General features: G+C 39.5%; 1 non-coding gene across 1 annotated transcript; it reads left to right on the top strand.

Moving 5' to 3' along the window:
- The first annotated feature begins 9,533 nt into the window (after positions 1 to 9,533).
- Positions 9,534 to 9,635, top strand: LOC122238199. The gene has a single exon (XR_006217161.1). It is a non-coding gene; the product is annotated as a U6 spliceosomal RNA (small nuclear RNA).
- Positions 9,636 to 20,567: the final 10,932 nt, after the last annotated feature.

Below are 20,567 nucleotides of genomic sequence, written 5' to 3'. Positions count from 1 at the left end.
CTCTAAGGGAATGACCAACTGGGTGAACCAAACGTCAACTACTGTAACATTGCAACCAGAACAGAAATATATGACCAAGGCAGTGGAATAGGGGCCAGAAGCCACTTTGGACTCACAAGCTGTTCCCAACTTGTATTTTCTTTGTAATTATTTTAGCTCTTTGTCAGACTAACATTTAAGCCATGTTGGATAAGGACCACACTGTTCCCACATGTCTTCAATTGGGACACAGTCCTGGAGACTCCACATGTATTCAGTTTACTAACTCTGTAAACATATGGTAAACATCAAGCTTCTAAGGAGGGCTCTGAAAGCCATGATAAGACAGCTTTTTCTATCATGGAACTCACACTATGGATGAGGAAATGGGTCAGTAGATGAGGAAGGTGTCAGGTCTTATTCAGGCTCTAGGTTAGATCCTAGAGATGAAAGAAAGGAGTTCACATGGCCCCTTTGAGGAGTATACCTAGAAGTTAAAATAAGTAATCAAGGCAGAGAAAGAGTGTTGTATGTTATTTATAACTCTCTACAGAGAGTGTTGAACTTGGGGGAAGAGATTTAGAAAAGAATTCTAGAAAAAATAATTGAAAAGCTGAGTTTTGAAAATAACTAGTTATTATGATGACTTTACATTTTGTTATCTTTTTGAAAAAAGATTTCTTAATATTTTCTCCCCCTCTCACATCGTTCCTAGTATGGTATTTTGAACCCAGGAAGTACCTAATGAATTGGGAGAAGACCTTTGGGGGAAGGGACTAAGGTACAGCTTCAGTGGTTAAGGCTTCCAGATGAGACATTTATACCTGGTGTTTCAAGTTAAATTTCAAGGCAATTAATGAACATTTTAATTAATGTCACATTATGATAACATAGAACAGTGTGCCATGATAAGGAAAAATGAAAAATTATGGTCTTGTCTTTCGTGAATCCTCAATGGATCTTTAAAATGGCAACATGAAGGGGCGCCTGGGTGGCTCAGTCGGTTAAGCATCCGACTTTGGCTCAGGTCATGATCTCATGGTTTGTGAGTTCAAGCCTGAGCCCAGCGTCGGGCTCTGTGCTGACAGCTCGGAGCCAGGAGCCTGCTTCGGAATCTGTGTCTCCCTCTCTCTGCCCCTCCTCGACTCGTGCTCTGTTTCTCTCTTTCAAAAATGAATAAATGTAGAAAAAAAAGCTTCTTAAAATGGCAACATGAAGTAGACCCACTGTGTGATGATTTAGGAACTTAACTCATCACACTGACATTTGTTAAGTCACTTAATTTGGCTTTAAGAAAAAAATTACTATTGTTAATGTAGAGAACAAATCTGTATTTGTTCACTGAAGAGTTCTAAAGCATTGGAATTTCAACAGCAGGAAATTCATTTCCCGATGTGCACTTATCACTTAAGAGACATCAAATAGCTCATGAATTAATACGCCAACAGCTATTGTCATTCCTTCATGGGGGGCTTTCACCGTTGGGTTAAGAGGAGGCTGAGCACCCAATGCTGTTCATCCCACGTCTTGGGATATGTTTCTAAAGGTCTGACATTTGCATTAAATTTATAGGAGCAAATGTCATTGAATTAAGTGGAGAGGAATTGACATCATAGAATAAGGAGTCAGATGATGGTCCCAAGAGTGTCTACTGTGCTTAACCTTCATCTAAAACTTCTGTCTCACATGCACTGACTCAGGAAATGCTTCATGTTGTGTAGCTACTTGTCAGGCTTATGACTCAAGAAACTGAAGTATTAGCCAAATGAAACGTTGCACAATTCAGGCTGCTCACTCACAGCGCATACAATTTTAAATATAATTGTCTGCCAGCTTTGAGACCCTGAAGAGGAGCAGAAATGAAGTAAAAGGTGAAATATTCTGACTTTGCCTGTGAAGGGCAACAGGATGCCAGCAGAATCCGGTCATGCTGTTTCCCCCACTTCTAGTGAAATAGTAGACCCATGACAAATTTATGCAAATACAACATTTAAAATAATTTCTGGAAGGCAATTTCTTTTTCTTTTTGCCAAATCTTTCCTTTTTTGCCAAATCTTTCCTAATATGGCTTATATTAGTTTGTTTTAGAACCTAGCTCTTCCAATTTTTCCTACAAGCTCGGGCCATATTATGTTTATTTCACAGAAAGGCTAAGTCCCTACAAGGAGGGCTGGGAGTGAGAGGCCCTGAGGCAGGGAGATAGCACAAGACAGTTTCACTGCTATTCTAGTCTTTCTCTCCCACCCCTTCCAATCTCAGAATAGCTAGGGTTCACTAAAGGAATTGTATTTATCATCTAAACCTGGGAGTGGAGGTGCCTGGAACTGACAGTGAAATGGCATCTTTATTGCAACTCCCACTTGAAAAACTCTCTCCTCTTGTCTAACAGGATATGAACGTTGACTCCCTAAGTAAAAATGCAGTGGTCATTAATATATCAGAAGGAAGTTTCATGAAAATAAAATAAATATCCAGAAAAAGGAAGTCTTCTGCAAGAGGATATAGTCCCTTGGTCCTATAGGAGCTCCTGGGGGTCTTAAAGTGTTTCCAGGTGTCATTTACAGCTCTCGAGTTCCACCTGCCATACCGTATGAACACACTGCCCTTCGGGGGCTCTGTCCTCCACTTGCACTGTTCTCTACTGGGTGGCTCCATTTTTTTCTCCCTTAGCTTCTAGTTATCTACTTTCACCCACTCAGGCAGCTCTTGTGGTAGAGGATGTTTGTCCTAGGAATTTCTCCTTCCTGGACTCAACAGGGAAGGTGTTCTTTAACACCAACCAAGGACCTAGCAATGAAGTATTAAAATATCAAAAATTTATTTCTCATGTGCTAGAGAACGTCCTAAACTGGTGAAGCATTCTGTATCCCCAAATTACCATATGCAGATTCCAAGTACAAATTCTCAGTGACCAGCTTTGGGCCCACTTTTATGGCTCCCACCCCATTTCTACTGGAAACACTGTTCCAAGCAACAACCAAAGAAAGTCTTCTTATTCTGGGGTAAGGTGTTCAATTATCCTAAGTGAAGATGGAGGGAGATAGCATTTTACCAGTGGAAGGGTTCTAAAACATAATCTACCCCAACTCTTTCAATTTTGTTCAGAGCAAGGAGAGGTTCAGAGAGGTTGCTCATTAAGAGTTTCTTGTTGGTGGTAATCAGATCCCTAATTTCCACTCCCGGGCACTGTTAATTATACCATGATGTCTACTATGTTAACATTATTACAAGGGTCACAATAAAGTGCATTCAATCCAGCAAAAGGATATTAACTCCCCACCATGTACTACTATGGCTTACTCTGTGCTAATCAAAGAGCTAGGTGCTGGGTGCACCCACAAAGACCCTTCTTTCCTGGAGCTCACAATTGCTGGAGAATAGATTGCAAGAAAAACACTGTTTGCATCATGGTTATGAACGTTAGTTGTCACAGTGTACAATGAGATAATTTACACTGGAAATAGATAGCTGCAATGTTGTTCTGCAAACATTTGCACATGTTTGGCATCTGTGGCATTTCCAGTTTAAGACTTTCTGACTGTATGAGCACATGCTTAGGTCTTGCCATCCTGTTCTCTAGTTCTGAATTTGTGGCCACAAGAATCATAGCAGGAGCATGGGCTACATAGAAGGCATGCTGGAAAGGCAGTCACCAGAGGGACGACTACAAAATGCCAAAACAGGAAGTTACCCAACTGACTAGGAAAATTTGTTTTACATTAATTACTATTTTTTTTTACTTGCTAAGGAATCACACTGTCAGAGTTTCCTATGAATATTTCTGTATAAAAATTTCTGCTCTGAAAAACATTATCCAAAGGATACAAAAATACTAGTTCAAATGTACAGGCGCACACACCCAAATGTCCATCGACTGATGAATGGATAAAGATGTGGTATATATATATATATATATATATATATACACAATGGAAAATTACTCAGCCATCAGAAAGAATGAAATCTCGCCATTTGCAACGTCATGGACACAACTAAAGTGTATTATACTAAATGAAATAAGTCAGTCAGAGAAAGACAAATACCATATGATTTCACTCATGTGTGGAATTTAAGAAACAAAACAGATGGACATAGGGAAAGGGACAGAAAAATAAAATAAGGTAAAAACAGAGAAGAAGACACATCATAAGAGACTCTTAACTATAGAGAACACACTGAGGGTTGCTGGAGGGAAGGTGGGCGGGGGGATGGGCTAAATGGGTGATCGGAATTAAGGAAGGCACTTGTTGGGATGAGCACTAAGTGTTATATGTAATTGATGAATCACTAAATTCTACTCCTAAACCAATACTGCACAATATGTTAATGAACTTGAATTTAAATAAAATCTTGGAAAGCTAAAAAAAGAAAAACATTAATTACAACATGAAATATAAATAAAGAAGCAGATGGGGAAACAGGGAAGAGACTCCCACAATGAGGTCACTGGCAGGTAAACTGTCTGTGGAGAGGCCTCCCCCTGACCTGGGTGAAAAAACCCTCTAACCCTCTGCTTCCTTTGCTTTTGAGCTCAACCTTTTTTGCTGTTCTTTGTTTTTCTTTAGCCAGCAGAATTCTGGCTAAATTACAGATTAGGATGCTGGCATTCTAGATTCTTTTAGAGGAAATGTTACCTGTGCCACTGTGTATGGACCAAATTGTCTGAATTCTTCTACAGAGGAATTGAGTCTATAAAAATGACTTGATAATTTAGACAAAATTAATTCCTGAAAGAGAAGTTATTTGTGTATTTAATACATGCCATGCTAGGTATTCTTTCCTCAAGAGGCAAGACCCAGCCCTTGCCCTAAAATGGTTAACAGTTTTGTTGGAAAGATACCATGAGATGGACAACTCCTGGTCAACTATGCTAAGTTTAAGAACAGTTCAGGGGCTACCTGGGTGGTTCAGTTGGTTAAGCTCCTGACTCTCAGTTTTGGCTCAGGTCATGATCTCATGGTTCATGGGTTCAAGCCCTGCATTGGGCTCTGTGCTGACAGTGAGGAGCCTGCTTGGGATTCTCTTTCTTCCTCTGTCTCTGCCCCCTCTCCCGCATGCTCTCTTTCTCTTTCAAAAATAAATAAACATGAAAAGAAAAGAGCAGTTCAGATTGAGCACCACCACATCATGGCTGTCTGGGATTTCATGTGAAACCATAGTCAGAATCCCATTCATATATGAATGAAGGAGAATTATTCTCCATATGAAGGAGAACTCTCTCATTAAAACTATGTATATGGAACACTACTATGTGCCAGGTACTAATCTAGACAATTAGGACACCCCTGTCAACAAATCGACCTAATTCCCCACTCTCAGGGGAACTTACATTTTAGCAGAGGCTTTGCTAGTGACTTTGATAGACTCCATCAGGGCTCATATCCCATGAAGCTTCACAGTACCCATAATAGGCCAGGTGTCTACAACAAAGTGGGTGAGTCACCCGAACTACGTGGAAGATCCACCTTGAGAAAGTAAAGACCAGGGCAGGAAAGTATGTATGACTTCCTCTTGTAATTTAAAGTCTTGCCTTAAGTGTTTCTGTTGAAATTTTCTAAGCCAGAGTAATCATCCGTAGACTGAGGGCACTTTCTATGAAACTGCTTGGTAAAGAATGGATCACCCTGGTATTGGCTGTGTGAGAGTCCCTGTAGGAGGGATAGTGGGCGGGTGGGTGGGTGTTCCACTGAGCCTGGGCCTGGGGATCTGGGCCCACCTTCTCAGCTCTGCACCTCAGCAGCTTTGCAAAAGACAGTCAGGTTCCCAGACTGTCAGACTCCAATGATCTAAATGCAAACAATTGGTAAACTGAATTGTTACACTGATGTGAGTGAGTATAATACACATATTGATGTCTAGATTATTGAATTTTGAGACTATAGTATAGCAAAGGTAACAAAAAGGGTGAAAATTCAAATATACATTGAGAATAGGCAATGTGGCTGGCTTTTTATGTGGATCTAGTGACTTACTTTTTATACCAATCTTTTAAAAAGACATTATTGGTTTATTTTATAGGTAAAATAGCTGAGACTTACAGGGCTACGTGGAGTCCCACAGGCCATGAGATCAAGGTCCATAGGAATAATGGCAATACTTTCACAGCACCTTTGTTAACATACTGACTGTTCCTCACAACACTGTTGGGTGGGTACTCTTTTTAATCTCCATCTTATGAAGTACCTACTGAATGCAGAGGTTAAGTAGCTCACCCAAGATCCCAGACTGTTGTTAGTAGAACTGGGATTCAAATTTAAATCTCTAAAATTCATAGGCTCTTAACCATAATTCTAATCTGTCTCCCTGAGTAATTAATTTAATTACTAGGAACTAAATATGTGTGTAATTTTTTAAAGAAATTTTTCCGTATAATTAAAAAAATACATTTCAAGCTTTTACGAGTGTTCCAACTTTTCCACACGTCATTTTGTTTTTTTAGATGAAGTCTTAAAAAGAATGGAAATAGACTGTCCCATGTTATAATCACATAAGGAGGAAGATTTTCCAAGCACTGCTAAAAACTCTAACTCCATGAATTCTACAGTTCATAGATCTTTTCTTCCTAGAATTTAATTTCCGTGTTAAATTTAATTTGTCTATCATTGCCTCAAAGCATCAAGAATACGCAGAAACAACACCCAGGAAAAGTAGGGGATGTGGCATGTACAGCCTTGAGCTTGTTAGAGGGAGGGCAAGAACTGTGAGGAAAGAACTCTGGTCCTGTCCTTTCCTTTCTCTGCAGGAGAAATCTTGACATTTCTAAGAGGAGAGCCAGGAGCAGTTCCTAGTTCTCAGAACTGTTGGTCTGCTGAAATGAGATGAGCATTTTTCATTTTGGACAAGTTATGTTGGAGATTCCTATCACTTCCCAAGTGAGACACCAGGTTGAGAGCTGGTTCTTCAAGTCCAGAGCTGCTTGGTGCCAAGGAGAACAAGCAAATGGACAGATAAATAAATATCAAAGGCTGATAGCTCAGGGTCAGAGAGCATGAAGAGGCAGAAAGAACTGCGTTTTAATCCTCACTCTGTTAGACCTTCACATGGTGATCTCAGGTGTTTAATCTCATTGAGCCTCAATTGCTACAATTGCGAAATGGGGATTTATTCAACAGACATGTACTGAATGCCTACAATGTGCCAGATGCTGTTGTAGGTACTGGATACAGCCCTGGACAAAACATGCAAAATTGTCACCCTTGTTGAATTTGTATTCTAGTGTAGGTGGGGGGAGCAATGTAGCGAGTCAAGTAATAAACCAATGAAAAAGTGAAATATATAGGATATCAAATGGTTATAAGTATCAAAGAGAAAAATCAGGGAAGGTGTGATGGACTATCCGCTGAGGGTAGAGTAGGGGAGCCAAGGATGTTGAGGGGTTAGACTTGTAAATAGGATGGTCAAGGAAGCCTTCACTGAGAAGCAAAGATTCTAAGGGAGGAGAAGAAGGGAGTCGTACAGATACCTGAGAGAGGCTGTTCCAGCAGATGGAAGAGCTACTGCAAAAGTTTTGAGGCAGGGACCTGCCTGGCGGGATTAAAATAACAACAATCAGGGTGGCTGAAATAGATTGCATGGAAATCAAGAGGGCACGGGGTCAATGGAGGGGTCAAGGTTTCAGACTGCACAACTGGAATAATGGAGCTTTCAGTTACAGAAATGAAAAATCTTGGGAAGGACCATACCTGATTTTGAACTGGTTAAGTCTGAGATTTCCAGTGCTGCCCAAGTGAGATGTCAAGAAGTCAGTTGGGTAGTCAAGTCTGGAGTCAGCAGAGGGGACCAGGCTGGACATATAAATGTGGGAGTTGTCAAGTATTAAAAACATTTCAAGTTAACAGAAGTGGGTCTAAGTAGAGAAGAGAAGAGGTCCAAGTTCTGAGGCTTGAGGTCTGCCAATGTTTAGTGGTCTCAGAAGAGCCAGCGACAGAGTAAGAGAGGTAGAGAAAAGTTAGGAAAGTGTTTTGTCCTGGAAGCCAGGGGAAGAAAGGAAGCTGAGGAGGAAGAGGAGAGTTGCTAGGTCAAATGCCATAGGTAAGTTAGTACTTTCTTCATAGCATAATGGCATCAAGTTAAATAAAAACAGTATTTGTACAACACAGCATAATGCTCATCACAACACCTGGCACAAAGAACCTAGTCCATGCTTTATTTCATTAAAAAAAAATCTACTTGGACTTCCCAAAGTAAAATTTAATCCCATTCATAATTTCATGGAGATGTTTGATCTGCTAATAGAAAGCATGACTTTATATCTCCAAAGAGAGTGAAACTCTTAAAATGGGAGGAAATAAACTATTTCATAGAGGTATTTCATGAAAAGTAATATAGATTCTCTTTTATCCATAAAATTTATACTTTAATAAATCATAAAACTGAGGTAGTAGATTTGATATACAGAATTTTGCTTCATAAATGAATTTTTTAGGATAATTTTTTAGCACAATTCATTTTATGTGTTAAAGAACAGCTAAAAGGAGGGAGAGATGAAAAGAAAATGGAATAAATAAGACAATCTTCATGCTTACTCTGCATAATACTCTGCCTGGTGCTTTATAAGTGCATCTTCTTCAATTGGCACATTCACCCTGCAGATTGAAAATGGCTCATCCCAAATAGTGGAAATGGAGTGCCCGAATGTCTCTGCAGTGGTGATACCTGCCAGACAAGGTGTGGGCTGTAAGGCTGGCCATACAAGTGTTTTCTCCAAATGCCAAGAACCATTTATACTAAGGGAGAAGCTGTATTATTTACACTGAAAAGTAAAATGACCGAAGGATGGAGATATGCATTTGTCCCCAGTGGTGTCTTTAGCCAACCAAAATTTTAGAATAATGTGAAGAAGTAAATGCAGAATCAGAATTTGCTATTTCTTCTGGCCTAAATCCTTCATTTCTTAGTTGAAGACAAGGAAGGCCAATGACTTTCTTCTGACAGGAAATGTTTTGAGAGTAATAGCAGATCTCTGCTTTGGGCTTGTGATGCCCATTCACAACACCTGTGAGCAGGTGAGCCCAGACTATCACAGAATGTACCCACCATGTGTCACCTGCAGACTGGATTTTCTGCGGAGTAGACTGTCAGAAATGGCCTTGAGGCCTTGCCTGTGGAGATGAATACAAAGATTGAACACAGATATTTTGAATAATCCTAGTAACTCATGGATTTAGTTTGCACAAGACACTGAGTTCTTCAAGGCCACCATTACTTAGTGGGGTTTTGTAAGCAGCTGTAAGATTGGATGCTTGTGTCCAATGGTGCTTACTATACTGCCTAGGACAGGAAGAGAGAGTGAACCCTGTTCTTGGGGCCTATACTGTATCGCATGATAATTTAAGTACCTACTTTTTAACCCTCTATCCTTCTAAAATGTGGAGAGCGGAGAATATGTCTACAGTTGCCAAGATTGTAAGCCTCACCAACTGGTTTATGGTTAGTACACAATAAACATTTGCTGCATGAATGAGTTGTGCTTTATTTCACAGACCTGCCAACCCTCATGTCCATAATAGGCTATAGAGATGCCCACATACACTACTTTTAATGTCACCAATTTAGTGCTCACTTCAACAGCACATATATTAAAATTGGAATGATACAGAGAAGATTTGCATGGCCCCTGTGCAAGGATGACACATAAATTAACGTCACCAATTTAGACCAAGAGATAGAGAGATGTGAACAATTGCTCAGGAAAATGTAGAGCCACGTATTTTGAAATTCAGAATCTTCAAGTGGGGGAGATTGTTGAGCCCACTGAACTCCATGCTCTGTGAGAGCAGGAATTGTGTTTATCTCATTCACCGTTTCATCCAAGAGGCTTCATAGTACATGACCTATATTATTATTGTTAATGATTAAATTTTAAACTATCAAGTTATCACAAAAGGTACTTGATGAATAGCAATGATGAAAATGGACTGAATTGGTGTTAAATGCTAGAAGTAAAGGTACTCATGAGGGTCTTGTGATGTGTTCCACTGGATGAATCTCTCGTCATCATCTTTTTTGGTAACAAATAACTTCTTAGGGCTGAACACTCAGCAAACAACCAAGAAATATTATCCTAAGGTAGATTTTACTCAAAGAAAACAGATGTCAAAAAAATATCTTAAATTAATAGGAAACTGGCTGAGTCAATAGAACAGTTAATGTAAAAAATTGTGCTCAGAATCTGATTACCTAAAAAATTTGTATTTATTGTTATCTTGAACCTCTATGCCAAATGTTTTGAAAATGGTCTTGTGAAACTCTAGCTCTTTCGATAACATCTTGGAATGTTCAAATACCAAATCTTTGTTGAATTAAATGGTTTACATAGTGGTTGAGCAAAGGCTAAACTGTTTAGGTCTTTATATGAAATTAGTATTTTAATTTTCAATATATCTGTATGGAAATATTCAAAATTAGAGCTGACAGTGGCCTCGCTGAGATGTAACAGGGTCCCTCAATGTTGAAGAAGCAGTGGTATCAATAAAGGTTTTCATCCCCAAGAACCATGTATGGGTATACTTTGTTATACCAGTGGTTTTCTTAGAGCTGTGATATCAGTTATGGGTAATAGTCCTGTAAGAACAGAAACAAATGATACACTTTATCGTTCCTTTTTCACTCGTGAATCAGGTTATGTCTGCTATTCAATTCTGTAAAGATAAAACAAATTAGCTTATTAATCTCATAAAGGCAGAGATTCTTAATTGTTATCTGGAACTAAAGAAAGGTCAGTAAAGACCCTCTACTTGGCCAAAATGCCAAACTGAGCTACCCTTCAGGTTGGATGCATGTAGTTAAAGGAAGCATATTTATTATTCTGAGTGAATTTGCTTTTGGAACTTTACCACCTTGTAACATGAAGAGGACTAAACGGAGATAATGATGCAAAATAATTGTCACTGTGCCTGGTTCAAATAGACACTTGGAAATCTTATTTCTGGCCCCACTCTCTCTTTTTCTTGCTTTACCTGTAGAGCCCTGAATCATGACTATTCAGCTACATTATGTCTGGGTATCAGGAGTGCTCAGCTCCCTGAAAGGAATGTCTTCAGATGTCTTCAGAAGATACCTAACTCTTACTCTTCTCTTCTTACTCTTCTTCTTCCTCTTACTCCTTCTTACTCTTCTTCCTTTACTCTTCTCCTTCTTCTTACTCTTCTTCTCTTACTCTTCTTCTTACTCTTCTTACTCTTCTTACTCTTACTCCTTCTCCCCATATCTCCTCTTCTTTCTTTACTCTAATTAGTTGAAAGTGGATTAGTTCCAACATGATAATAACTAGGTCACTAGGCAAAAAGTAACAGTGAAAGAAAGAAAGAAAGAAAGAAAGAAAGAAAGAAAGAAAGAAGAAAGAGAAGAGGGAGGGAGGGAAAGAGCAAAGGAAGGGAGGAGTAGGTGAGGGGGAGAAAGGAGGGAAGGAGGGAAGAAGGAAGGAAGGAAGGAAGGAAGGAAGGAAGGAAGGAAGGACCAACCCTATAATGTTATAGGCCATTGCTAACTTGTAATATTATAACTAAGATATCGAAGATGACCCTTTCCTTTTGCACTTTCTAGAACCCAGACCTAGATTAAGATGATCTTATTTCTATAATCAATATGCTTGTTCTAGGAATAGGAACAAGTAAGACATTTTGCTTCTCCAAAGTGATTCTTGGACAAAAAGTCTTCATAAGCCACCATCCCTAAAAGTAGTGTGGTCAGGTCCTGACTGAAAGTGTCAGGGTGACTTTGACCAGATGAGGCCGAGGCAACCTAATGACCCATTTCTGTCTCCTGTTAATAACCTCTCCTAAGTTCTTAGAAAGCTCTCTTTCCAATAAAAGACTCTGTGTCAAACTTCCCATATTATCTTTAGGTTCCAGTTTGGGTTATTTTTCTGGATTTTGTTTTGGTTATCTATCGGTCTTTAGTGGCAACTCCAGGTTTTGATTTTGGTTTGAGATTTTTTTTATCCTCTGGGTCCCAAATCTGACCCTCATTGTATTTCTGAACTTAGTGCTGTTAGGTCTTGGTTCCAGATATTTGTCTACTTGCTTTAGTTCCTGATTTCAGTTCTGACCTCTGCCTTTGGGAGGGAAATGTTTGTCTTTCAAATTTTCTTTATTACTCAAAATCCATTTAATTGTTTTCTTTTCCAAGAAGTCTTTCCCAATCCTCTCAATTAGAATAAACTTCTTTCTTCTTGGCTCCAGTTTTGTTTTGTTTTTTTGTTTTTTTTGTTTTTTTGTTTTTTTTTGTATCTCAAGCATTTCTCCACTTTCGCATTAAATGTGAAATTATCTTGAAAGCAAGGGTCTCCTTGCAAGTCCATGCTTATGCAATGCCCTAGCCAGAATAGCATCCTCAATTTACTGAATTTAGGTGTTGGCCATTCAACCATTGTCATGCCTTCTAGCGTCACAGTTCGAGTGCTGACTGTGGATGTCATCCAAAATAGAGCTGTAAGTCATAAGGCATATGAGAACAGACACGCTGAATATCAGGATTTGCATGGTCAAGCCCCAAACTTTCATTTCCAAGGAAATGAAAAACTGTTCTATGACATCAGACAAAGGACAGGACTCAAGTTTGGAATGAATTTCTGAGAAGATTTGAGATCGAGGTACATGCAGTCATGTACCTTGGATACATGGATAGAATGCCCATGGATATGTTTTCTAGTTCCCATAAAACAAAGATGAAGGGATATCAGCTGAAGCTGAGATTAACTGTAGAGAAATCTAAAAGAACTACCACTTTTCACAGTGAGTAATGCACTTAAGTCATTCTTCTAATTTACCACTTCTTAAGTGGTCTATATAAATTCACAACCGGCCTTGCAGTATTCTTCAGTAAACCAGCTGTGGTATGGTAGAAAGAAAACTTGATTGGAATCAGGCAGTCTGATTTAGGATCTGGCTTTCCATTACCAGATATGTGAGCATAGTAAAGTCACTTAAATGCTCTAATTCTCATTTTCCCTCTGCAAAATGGGATTATGGTAGATCCTACTGGTGCCTATCCCTATCCCCTTTTTCTTTCAGGCCATACACCTTCCCTCAGCTGGTAGAAGTGCTGGCTGATAATGACTCATAGCTGTCCCCTTGCCATAAGAAATGCCCTTGTCCGCGGTGGTTTATACACCACTCCCTTCCTCTGATAGTTCACAGCCAGTGAGTAGCTGGCATTGGTGATGAGGAGTAATAAGGTTAATCTCACAGAGTTGTTTGGATTAAATAAAATAGCATACATGAATATGCCTGGGATGATAAGTTAAGTATTAAAATTAAAAAAAGAAAAAAAGAAAAACTAGACCTAAGAAACTGTAGTCTTGTATGGCTAATTTGTAAAGTTAGACTCATGATGTCAAGGAGTATGGTCATGACCTCTGACATTTTCTGGGTCAGAAGCCGGGGTGGAATGGTTGGCACATTTAAAAATGACAACATTTGTGTTTGCATACATGACACAATCTTTCTAAATCAGTAGAAGAAATGCAGCCTCATGGCAGTGCCAGTAACATGTGAGATAAAGAGGATGTTGCCCTCAGTGTCAGGATGCCCTCCTTACCAACTTCCTAGCAAATTACATATATTCGTACTTTCAAATAAGTAGAATGTTTCACATAGCTCACTGCTACTCTTGACCCATTATGAGCAGATTTAAGGTATAGTTTTATTCAGGTCTTCAAAAGAAGCAACTCAGTAATTCTTTCAGCAAATGATGGTGATAACAATTGTTCCATCTATTGAATGCCTATTGTGTGTGGATTACTCTTCATACACTCATCGCATTGGTCAATTTTTGGTTGTTATAATCACCCCAAATTTGCACACAAGGAACTAGAAATTCCTTTATTTAATGACTTCCTGAAGGTCACACCTTCAGAACAAGGGTTGGAAGCCAGGTTTATCTGACCATCCAGTGTGCTGATGGAAGCTGAATTGGGGCTGAAGCTGAATTAGGGCTGCATGAAGAAAATCCATGTTTTCTGTTTTTATTTTATAATTGGACCCAGGCCTAACCAGAATGTGGAAGAAGAGTAAGTATCATGGTATAAATTGCTCTTAGCTCAAATATTTACAAAGAACCGCCAAGGGGATTACTAAAGGAGGGCTATTGTTTATTGGTGAATCATAAATGAGAAATTGAGTGGCGCAATTATTTCATAAAATCTGAGAATGGAGGCTAACGTGAGGGATTGTTCCTAATACCCACATATTTGACAGCTTGGAAAATGATATCCTCCCAACCCTGTGTGCAAGATTGCTCAAATTTTCAGTGTCGCTGAGGGTACGTGGCTCAAAAGTAGAAAGAAGATGTGGCTAGTGATGGGTTTGGCAGACTTGGTAGCTGCAAAGATAAACACGAGCCACCAAGAGTGGGGATCAGGTTAACCTGAGTTGAGGAAACTAGATAAGAATGTTATTGCTAAACAGACATATTTCAAGTCTCCCATGAAATGTTTTTGGCACTATCTCCCTTTTCAATGAATGTTTTCCAAAATTGGTCACTGTTTAGAGGATGTTGACCATTTGCTCCTTCAGGGATGCTGTGCCGACAAGATGGTGCCTGCTAATTGTGAAATCTATTCTGAAAATACATTTCAGAAGCACCAATGAATAACCCATGAAAATTCTCCCTGGAGTCGCATTCATTGTATTCTTAACAAATGCTCAAAATTCAAGACGCTGATAACGATTACCTATTAAGGTATATCTAATCTGGAAATTAATTTAGCTAAACTTTACTAGATAGAACATAATCCGCCCCCCCCCCCCGCATTCCTTTTACCTTTTTTTTTTTTTTAACATTTGTTTTTGAGACAGAGAGAGACAGAGCATGAACGGGGAAGAGTCAGAGAGAGGGAGACACAGAATCTGTTTGAAACAGGCTCCAGGCTCTGAGCTGTCAGCACAGAGTCCGACGTGGGGCTGGAACTCACGGACCGCGAGATCATGACCTGAGCTGAAGTCGGCCGCTTAACTGACTGAGCCACCCAGGCGCCCCTCCTTTTACCTTTTAACTGATTTATTTTTCTAAGGCTGGTCAAATTATCCTAAGGCAAAGGGAAGAAAGGTCAAAATGGCACATCAACAAACTGAAGACTAGCTGGCATAACAGAGTAGGTGAAATAAGTAACAAATTTGGACTGAACATAGAGGTTATTGAAATCTTTCTTGGTAATGCTTGATTATTTTTTGGACCTGTAGACTTAAGCCTGGTTTTATAATGGATCATATATGTCAATAATGCTATGATTTTAAAACAAGTGCACACACATATAAGAAATTTGAATTTTTTTCCCTGAAATATACAACGTTTTGCATTTTTTTTTAAGGGAGAGAGATACACAAAAGCGAACCATATAATGGCCCGGTTATAACTATGCTTGGAGAAACCTCAACTTTTTGTAGGTGATCAGATTGAGGAACTTTAAAGGATATGACATCTACTTTTTCTGACACTTCCCTCAAATGAGACCAACACTTATTGAGGTTCCATGTGTAAATTAGTCACCAGGACAACCACAGAAAGGAATGATAAAGGTGAGTCTAATCCCTATTTTAGTCACACACTTTAGTCCCTATAAGGTCACAGAACAAGCAAGCAGCTGAGCAGGTGCTCTGAACCCAGTTCCCTGATATCTCCGTTGGCTTAAACTACCTGGAAAGTGCTTTGAAGAAGAGAAATAAAAGCATTTAATCTGTTTAATTATCAGCGTTAATACTGCAAGGTAGAGTCTATCATCTGATAGTTATCTGGATTCGTGAGCAGGCAACAAGATGATTTTAATAGTTAAGAGTTCTATAAATACTTTGTTATGAAAAAGTAACCCAAATCTCTCTGTGAAAAAAAAAATTCAAAGGAAAATGATTCGTCTAGGTCAGCTCTAAGTGATGAAATCTCAAACCAGGTCAGGTTACTGGATAAGGTTTTGTTTCTTGTGTTTTTGTTTTTTAATATAATTTATTGTCAAACTGGCTGCCATACAACACCCACTGCTCATCCCAACAAGTGCCCTCCTGATGGGGGGTGGGGGAGAGGGGAAAGTGGGTGGATAAGGGTTTTTTAATAGAGGTCCTAACATATAGCTTAGTTCTAGCGTCATCAATAGTGTTGTCCCTTTTAAAGTTTAGAAGCTCTGTCCAACTTTGTAAGTAGAAACCTTTTGCCCACGAAAAATACAGCCAAATATTTCGAACTCCTTAAATTTTAGCTGCATTTTAGCCTCTGAATGCACAACAAAACATTCTCCCAAGTGGAAAATAGGAGATGAAATTTGTAACGTCGAGTTTGGGCTAGAAGACTTCCAAGGACACTCAGAGCTCTCCAATTCTAGGTATGACCTTGAATAGCCCGGCAGTTGCTCCCCCTCGCGTGCAACGGGATTGCACGCAACAAACTTATCCATTCTAACGGCGTCAACAAATAGGAGAACAAACTTTTAATATTAGTTATTACTTATTAGTGGTCTTTATATTCCAGAATCCACATACTAAAGAAGTGTAAACTAGCCTAGAAACAAAGAGATTTAGACAAGTCTTTCTCAAACCATCATTACATACTGAGAAAGTCGGACAGACAACGCAATATAATTATCTCAATCATTTATTTAGCATGAAAGTGTTTCCTATGGTGCAGATGAATGCTGTGATATCAGACATGCAGCAAGGCTGAACGAGATCTAGTCCTGGAAGAGTTTTGTAGCTCATGGGAGAACGTGAAGAAGGCAGACTCTGGAATTTGATATCAGAGTTTGAATCCTCCTCTGCCACTTAGTTCCTACGGGACCTTGGACAAGCTGCATAACCTCTTCTGCCTCAGTGCCCTCATCTATACCCGAGGCTAATAATGACACGAACTTCTTGAGTTGACGTGTGAGTCAAATGGTCTGCTACGTGGAAACACCAAGGAGAGTTCCTGGCAAGAAGAAAATAGACTGTTCAATAGTCTCTGCTACAACTGCCTGAGACTCTCATTTAATAGATGAGGAAAGTGAGAGCCATTAGAATAAAGTGGTTTTCTTTTTATTATCAGAGAATAAAGTCTGGTCTGCCATAGACTTAGATCTACGTAATTAATCCCAATGGGTTCCACAGTGTGTAATGCCATCTGTTATTGACTGCTTATTTTGGACTTGGACTTTAAAATCATTCTTTTTCCTTTTTTTTTTTTTTTTAGTAAAAAAGTGAGTTCAGTCTGACTCATGTGATCCAGGGCAGGATTACTTCAAGTGTGGCCTTATAAGTCATTGGAATATGTCATCGTCTATGTGGGTTAAGAGAACTGGGAATATTCTATGACAAAAATAATTTCTCTCCAACCGCTGACTGATGCCCGCAATTCCCTTTGGTCTAAGGATTTGTTCCCTGTTCGAATGCACAGTTTTCTCTTAGGGAGAACACTCTAGGTTTTATTAATCACTTATGTCCTATTGTAAAAGACAAATCCAAAGGGAGGTTTTCAAAAGGGGACGGGAGAAGAGAAAATGAGGGTCTTTGGCCCTAGAAGCGGAGCGCGAAGTGGTGTGGTTTGAGAACTCTGAGAGCGGGCTTCTCCACAATTTTGCTTGTAATCAGTTCTGCGCTGGAATATTCCTCAGGTAACATCTGTCCTGGAATTAATGAATCTCACTCTCTTTTCGGGGCAGTAAAGCCATGTGCGGGCCACAGTGGAAGAGGTAGATTTAAATGACATAGTCCCTGTCCCGATAGAGGGCCCCCCTTAGTAGGAGACAGAATATAAATACACACTTCACTTGACTGCTAAATACAGGGGAGCTGATAGGAGTGAGCAGGAGTCTGGAAATCACAGTGGACCAGCACTTCTGATCTTGCAACCAGAGTACCTTTAATGGCACAGGGGGGCATTTGGAGCCTAGGGGTTGGGGACCAGCAGTAGAAGCCTGATGGCCCACACAAAGGTAAAATTTGGGGCACCTGGGTGGCTCAGTTAGGTGACCGTCCAACTCTTGATTTGGGCTCAGGTCATGATCCCTGAGTCATGGGATTGAGCCCTGTGCTGGCCTCACGCTGAGCATGTAGCTTAAATTCTACATTAAGCATGTAGCTTAAAATTCTCTCTCTCTCTCTCTCTCTGCATCTCTCACCTGCTTGTGCACTCTCTCTCTTTCTCTCAAATAATAAAACAAACAAAAAACCCCCACAAAACAACAAGGTTAAAATTCCTTTGAAAGCATTTGTTTTAACGTATGCTTGAAATAACACACTTGAAATGGATCTCTGTTGTTGGCTATCTTAATTTTTTGCTGCTTAAGTGTCTATTAGTCATCTAGCGAGTTGTTAATCATTCATGAGGTAAAAACTGAATCGTCATTTTGAGTTCAGCTCCCCACACGTGTGCTCACGTACTAGGTATTAAGTAATTTGTGCCCGGGCGGTTACACTGTTAATGAAGACATAAAAGAAACAGATTTGGGTGGCCCCATAAAGATTGGGCAACAACTGCAAAATAATAATAATAATAAAATAGGGAAAATTGATAGTGCTGGAGCCAGATCACTCCTGTTGCCCGGCTTTGTCTTTTTAGGTACTAGGAAGGAAAGCTGAAATCTAAGCTTGCTTAAGGAAACTGAAATTCCAAAACTGGGGTCTTTGAAAATACGGAGTCAGCAGGAATTCTTTCATCAGCTACCACTATAGAAATTAGCAGCACTTTCTTAATAGAAATTGCCTATATACAATTATCAGCACTGTTTCAGAGACTGGCTTAACACCTGCACGTTTCACATGTGAAAATGAAACCAGAACATTTTAGGGAAGCAGCACTTGGGTTCCCGGCTTCTTGTGTTTAAGGGAAGTTGAATGGACAGTTTTCTGGTTTTTTCCCCGAATTTGGTAGTTTTAGATTTAGACTCGACATGTCATCTGCATGAAAGCAGATATGGTTAGTAGAGTAGTAGGTGGAACTGAATTCGTCCCCTGAAAACCTTCTCTTTGGTCACATTCAAAGGGGCTTTTATTCCCACAACACCATATTTTCGATCACATGGAGTTCTGCCTTTCTTGCTCCTTACCCTTTAGGAGAAATACAAATAATTTACGTATGGAAAACATCTTACCAAAATCTTAAGGCAAATATCATGTAGCTTTCTCTCTTTTTGTGACACCTACTAGCAAAGTTAATGACAGCCATTTATGTAATTGGTGATTTATCCACGGGAAAGTAGTGTTTTGTTGTTCTTATCTGTGAGGCACGTGTGATGGAAAATTCATTGTGGAAAGGGGATTTGAAGGGAGATTTCCAAAATCCTAGGGAAATTCCACATGTAGTCAAGGGGCTCATACCATGATTCCTGTGGCATGTCATCGAGTGGCATTGCACAGAAATATATATTGAGTCATGCCTCAGAAATCTATCATCGTGGAGCCTGCCGAGGAAGTGGACTGTGGATGGTCACAGTTACTGCTTGGCTGCTGAGCCTGGAATGGCTTCCGTATCAGGATCCCTACAATCTTAGGATTCTGTTCAGACCTTGTTATACAGAAGTCACCGTCTAAAAGGGAGAAACAAACACACAAAATTACTTATGATACAGTATATTAGGTTCTAGCGGCAGGTCTTAAGTTCTGCTCCCTAGAAAAACAGCATCAACCTCACTTTGAAACTTGTAGAAATGCAAATTCTCAAGCCCCCTAGACCTTCTGAAATAGAAACCCTGGGAGTTTCTGAGCGCTGTGTGATTTGTGTATCAACAAGCCTCATTATTATTATTTCCTGGAATTCCAGCTAGTTATTACTTCTCCATAAATGAGATGATCCCAGACCTTTTTACCATCAACCATTGATGCCACTTCCCTCACTCCTAGATCTTTGGCCAACATACCCTGTTGCTCCATAGAGTTTTTTACAGCATTATTATTATTGTTATTATTATTATTATTTTAGAACTGTGTGTATAATTCCTGTAGCAGGGAAATGGGCCCAAAGGTGGGGGGGAGAGAAAAAAGTAGCTGCCAAGGCAATCAAAGAATAGTCTTTTGCACAACTCTGTTCCAACACATTCAACTGATCTCAGCAACTAGAGCAGTGAGGCATGCAAATTGTATCTTGGAGACGGGGGGGGGGGGGGGGGGGGGGGGGTAGACATTGAAGATTAAAGATTAAAACCAGGAAAAGGCATGGGCAGATTCGCATTTGGAAAGTTCCCCTGCAGAAATGAGTGGATGGTGGAGGGATGAAATTTGAGGTTAGACTATTTAGCAGATTTCTATGGTGACCAAGATCAGAGAAAGGAGGGTTCAGCCTAGTGTAGTGGGGGAGGCCTCCAATAGGGAGATGTTTAAAAGAGGTGACTTGGTAAAACTACATGTTGTAATATACCACAAATGCTAAAACTCATAAGGTGTAGGTACAGACTGATAGTAAATGCTGACAAGAGAATGGAAGTTGAAACAAACAGACCATACAATGGTATGCACAGTAAAATACATATTTAAAAATATACACTTATAAACACAAATGCAACGTTGGAAGATGCATCTCAAAACCTTTATTTCTAAATGGACAGATTACAGATAATTTTTGTTTTCTTTTTTCTATTTTCTTTATTTTTTAAATGTTGTACACTGAATGTGAATCATATTTATAATCAG

This window comes from Panthera tigris, chromosome B1, assembly GCF_018350195.1.
Source record: "Panthera tigris isolate Pti1 chromosome B1, P.tigris_Pti1_mat1.1, whole genome shotgun sequence".
Taxonomy (NCBI): domain Eukaryota; kingdom Metazoa; phylum Chordata; class Mammalia; order Carnivora; family Felidae; genus Panthera; species Panthera tigris.
The sequence above is the reverse complement of the archived record's forward strand: the minus strand, read 5'-3'. Positions and strand labels throughout refer to the sequence as shown.